The 5400-nt window shown below is 42.7% G+C and overlaps 1 long non-coding RNA gene across 1 annotated transcript; it reads right to left on the reverse strand.

The window, feature by feature from the left end:
* Positions 1 to 2007: 2007 nt before the first annotated feature.
* Positions 2008 to 2875, reverse strand: LOC140706999 (uncharacterized). The gene is made up of 2 exons (XR_012086999.2): positions 2490 to 2875; positions 2008 to 2146 (listed from the first exon to the last, which is right to left on the reverse strand). It is a non-coding gene; the product is annotated as an uncharacterized LOC140706999 (long non-coding RNA).
* Between the last annotated feature and the right edge of the window lie 2525 nt (positions 2876 to 5400).

Consider the following 5400-nt stretch of genomic DNA (forward strand, 5'->3'; position numbering starts at 1 on the left):
TTCAAGAAATTATCTTTACAATTAGATGAAACAACTTTACAAGATAACAATGCTCTTCTCATGGCTAATATAAGATTCTGGAACAGTAATGAACTGTTGGAAAAGATTTGTTTGCCAGGAGGATTGATACGGATACTAAGGGACTGTCTATTTTTGAAGAAGTCAAAAATTACTTAAGGTGAGAATACTATTCCAATTGAGAATATAATTGCTTTTGCAATATACAGTGCTGCTTCTGTGGTTGGTCGATACAGAGCATTCATCGCCCATTTAAAGAGTTATACCTTCTGTCTTTACTATTCATTGCATCATTCACAGGGAGCATCTAATGTCTAAGAATTTGGGAGGATACCTCAATATTTTGCTTCCAGTTGTCATAAAGGCTATACATTTCATCAAATCCCATGTCCTTCAGGATCATCTTTTCTGACAGCTATGTGAAGAAAATAACCAAGACTTCCAGACGCTGGCGATGCACACTGAAGTTAGGTGGCTTTCCAAGGAAAACTGCCGTCAAATTTTTGTTACATTCTGGAACACCATAGCTCTATGTCTGATAAAGAGCATGGAGGAAAAAAATGTTGATGTTAAGGTAGATATATTTTATCTGACAGATTTTCTCAGAAACATAATTTATTAAACAAGACCTTGCAAAGCAAAAACAGTAGTCTTGTTGATACTAAGGAAGCCATTGTTACTTTCCATAAGAAACTCAAAGTCTATTGGCATAATATAGGATGTCAGGAATTTTTACGATTTCTAAACCTGAAGGCAATTGTAGAGACACTAAAGGATGATGACTTTACTGTTTATGTGAAACATCTCGAGTTGATACACAAAGATAGGCAAGAAAGATTTAATGACCTGCTTAACCTGAGTATCCTGGATTAGATTTTGAATCCATTTGAAGTACAACCCATTCAAGTTGAGGCAGAAATTCTAGAAAGTTTGATTGCTCTTCAGAATGATTTAACTGCACATCATCAGTTCAATCAGTTTCAACACAATTGTTGGATCCAGAGTGATCTGCCAAATAAATTTCCAGCATTGTGAGTGAAAGCCCAACTGTTTGTTTTTTATTGCCTTTCCCTCTACATATTTTGCTGATTGTGGATTCAGCAAGGTAGTTTCCTTGACAAAATCCAAGAACAGAATTGATATTGCTACAAAAAGTGACCTCCGACTGTCATTGTCTAATTTGGAGCCTAATATTGTGAAACTTGCAGGAAATAACCAAGCTCAAGGATTGTATTCGGTCTAGGGCAGTGATGGCGAACCTACGGCCCACATGAAACAGCTGGCATATAAGAGCCCTCTCTGTGGGCACACGAGCCATAAGTCGCCTGGATTTCGGCACTCCCCTCTGCTGGTGCAGTGGTCCAGCAGAGGGGTGCAATGGCGGCTGCAGCAAAATGCCAACAGGTGACATCATTCCTGCCTGTCCATCATAGGAGCTCAAGAGGGAGGAGCCAAGGATAGGGCAGGAGGGGTGGAGTTAGAAAGACAGTTGGAGATGTGAAATGGCAGTTAGGGTTTAGGAGAGAGATGGAGAGGGTTAGTGAATTGAGCTGAGGGTGTTAGGAGAGGGAATTGAAAAGGTTAAACAGTATTGAACAAGCAGGAAGGAAATTATAAGCACTATAAGAGAGATATTGATTATGAGTACATACTAGTTTGTAATAAAAGTGACTGAATACCTAATCCAACCCATGTTAATACCTTATACATACGTGAATTACCTTTATGATTTACTTGACAATAAAAGAATGTTTGTTAATTAAACCTCTGATTCCTAAGTTCAATAACCCTCAGTGTTGGCAGCACACGTGTATAACATAATTGGTATTAGGAGAATACCTGGTGACAGCATGAAGGAAAAAGGGCGTGAGCCTTTGTGAGAACCAAATAAAACAGGGCCCACAAGGCATTGGGCTCCAGATATAATGAGGGGATGGAGTAGATAATCCCCTGACAGCCCCTGACAAACAAGACAGCACTTCAAAACCATTCCGGAAAATTCTTTTATTGGCTTTGGAAAAGAGGCTAAATGGGTATCCTCAGCGGAGACAACAACCTGGTTCAGCCCCAGCAGGACGCCTGCCTTCTGGTCCCTCGCATCCCCCTGGGGAAGAGGACACTTCAGGCCCTACGAGAGAGAGAGAAAAAAAAAACAACAACTAAGGGGAGAGCTCATCCACTGCCGTCAACCGGCTTCAACCCAAGCGTATCCACCGACCAATGTTCTGGCAACTTCATCCCGAAGTTCCGCCTGCCAACTTGCATTGGCTTCCACCAGGAATATCCACCCGTTCATATCTTCCACTCCACTTCTGAAGCCAGCCTCCGCCAGATCCCAAATGCTTGGGTCACACACATGCCCCGGCGACATCCCCATGGAACGCCAGCCAGCCCATTCACACACACATACACACACCAGCCACCCCCCGACACACACACACCTTCACTCCACCAGCCATTCACACACACACCTGGGCTTCCATCCACCGATATCTACCAAGCTTCCACCAGCTGGTTTTAGGAGGCTAACGTCCCCCGGCTTCGTCCGCCAACCTCTGCCAGCCTCCGCCTTGCGGCCTCCGCCATTTCGCAGGGAGATTTCACCAGCTTCTGTCTTCCAACGTCCACCGACTTCCCCCCTGGTCCATCGCCAACATCAGCCAGCTTCAAGCCACGGATCTCCACCAGCCTCAAGCTGTTAACTCGCAAGCCCTCTCAGCAAGTTCAGAAGTGGCCTTGGGCAGAAAGGCTGGGTCCCCTGCAGCAGCTGCCCTGGCTCTCTCTGCAGGACTGCCCTCTGGCCTCCCTTCTGGCCTCCTGCCCTGCCCAGCAAGCCCCTTTTATCTGCCAGCAGAGAGGTGGGTGGTCTGTGAGGTCACCAAGGCCCAGGAGAAAAGGGATTGGGTTCCCAAGGCAGCAGCACCAGCACCGTCAGGATTGGCTGAGTCCTGATGATGTCAATAATCCCTCTGATCATGTGATTCACCCACAAAAGCTTGCCTTTTGCATGATTTTTTTTTTAAATTTGTGGCCTATTAATATATCCCCTGGCTGTGACCAATACCTCTGATAGTTAAATCTCCCCACATTGGCCTTCTGACAGGATTTTAGGCTGGTGCTCCAAAAAGTTATCTTCCAGCATTTGAACCAAGAGGAACTTTCCTAAGCCGAGATATGGGGGAAATGAAAGTAATAAATCAATAAGTATGAGCACAGTCACACAATGAAGCCTTTGATGCTTTTTTGTCTCTTTTTCTTGCCCTTGCCATGAAAAAGACATTATAAGGAGTCCGTTAAGAAAACAACCTAAGTGTTTGAAACACATACGAGTATTTTAACACCATCCCTGCACCATCAAAGATGCAGCTGTGTTTCAAACACTCTCCCAGCCTTTGGAACTCCCTCCCACTGGAAGGCAGATTTGCCCCACCAGTAAGTATTTATTTGTTAATCCTGCCCATGGGAGGGGAAACAAGCATTTAACCCTTGCAGTGCAGGAGCAGTTGTTTTTTCTAAACTAAAACCTCAGCATTCAGGTTTTAATTGCAGTATTGGCACTTTGAAATAAATAAGTTGATTTTGTGTTGCAGTTTGGGCACTCAGGCTTAAAAAATGTTCACCATCACTGGTCTAGGGTATTCTTGTTTAACCGGCGGAGTCTGGAACCTAGGAGGGCTGTAGCCAAAAAAGGTTGAGAATGGCTGGTTGACAGGATACCATCTTGTGGTCACTACCATTCACAAAGTGACACCACATAGGGGAGAAACCCTTTGTTAATAATTTAACCGCTTCTCACGCAAACACAAAGCAACTTTTATGGCTGTTTTTCGACAAGTGTGAAACTGTTATTTTTAACTTTCAATATAATATTCCCACTTTTCATTGAGTTCAGAGGCGTAATTCTGTGTAGTAATTTCAGAGTAAAAAGATCAATTCAACTCAGTAGGGCTTCCCTCCAAAGAAAGATGCATAAGTTCAGGGGCCACATAGGAAAATTCAAAAGCTATATTAATTCCTCCAATACAAATGTTGCACAAAGTTAAACATACGGATTTCATTATTATGAATTAATGGAAATTAATGCATAATAAAGGTGTGGTGGAGACAAGCCCAAGCTATTCCCTCATTCTCTTTATCAAAATAAAATATGTGCCTTATATACATACATATATATATATATATATACACACACACACACAGTAACCATCACATGCATTCATGTTATAGGATTGCACATTGTCTATTTGTGTTTGGACGGAAGACCTGAGGCTAAAGAGACAGTGTGGAAACTTGACCCTCAATCAAATTCCTCTCTCACTTTTTGTGCCTGTAAAATGGGACTAGATTTATGCTGCTGCTACCCAGACAATATGCACATACGTATGTGTTCTGTGCCGTCAAGTCAGAACTGACTTATAGTGATCCTTTCAAGGTAAGTGAAATATTTAAGGAGCGGTTTTACTAGTTTCACTCCCACAGTAATTTCTCCATAGTTCATCACTACAATATCCTCAGATGTGACAAGAAACAAGAAACAACTGCATCCACCTGCTTTTCCTAACAACCCCTTCCTCCTCTTGCCACTCCACCTGCTGAAAATGAGGCAGTACTATATGGTCCTACGGATCTCTGTTACGGATGATGCTCTAGGTTCCAGAGTATCATCCTACTGTGACTCAGTGAGGAAGAGTTTCAGTATGCCATTGTGCCCATTCTTTTTAACCCTTGTTTTTACTAGGATGAACCAGAGAGGGACTCTACTATATCTTGTGCATTAAAAGTATTGATATCTCATATAAAGAGATTCTCTTCTTTTTAGAAAGCAAAGAGAGCCGCTGTCCAGGCCAACTGGCAGCCAGATGTTACACCTGTTTATTCTGAAGGAAGTTCAACGAATGTACAGTGGGGTCTCGACTTGAGAACTTAATCCATATTGGAAGGCGGTTCTCAAGTCAAAAAGTCTGTAAGTCAAGTCTCCATTGACCTACAGTGCATTGAAAACCGATTAATCCCGTAACAGTCTGTTTTTGTTCCATTTTGGTTTTTTTCTGGTCTGTAAGTCAAATCTCAGTCTGCAAGTCAAACCTAAATTTTGCGGCCAGAGAAGTCTGTAACTCAAAAAGTCTGTAAGTCAAGCCGTCTGTAAGTCAAGGGTCCACTGTAATTGGAATTTACTCAGGTAAGCATGCCTAGGACAGCATTCTCCAATGGAAAGGGAGTTGAAAGGATTTCCCAATGCGGACAGAGTATTAATCCTTTCTCCAAAGCAATGACTGAAATATCTGCCTCAGCTCTTCCTCAATCCTACCAGCTGACATTGGGCAACTTTTCATTAATTGCAAACTTACCATAGGAAGAACTCTGACTCAGGAAATCTGCTTA

The sequence above is a fragment of the Pogona vitticeps genome, chromosome 4 (genome assembly GCF_051106095.1).
Source record: "Pogona vitticeps strain Pit_001003342236 chromosome 4, PviZW2.1, whole genome shotgun sequence".
Taxonomy (NCBI): domain Eukaryota; kingdom Metazoa; phylum Chordata; class Lepidosauria; order Squamata; family Agamidae; genus Pogona; species Pogona vitticeps.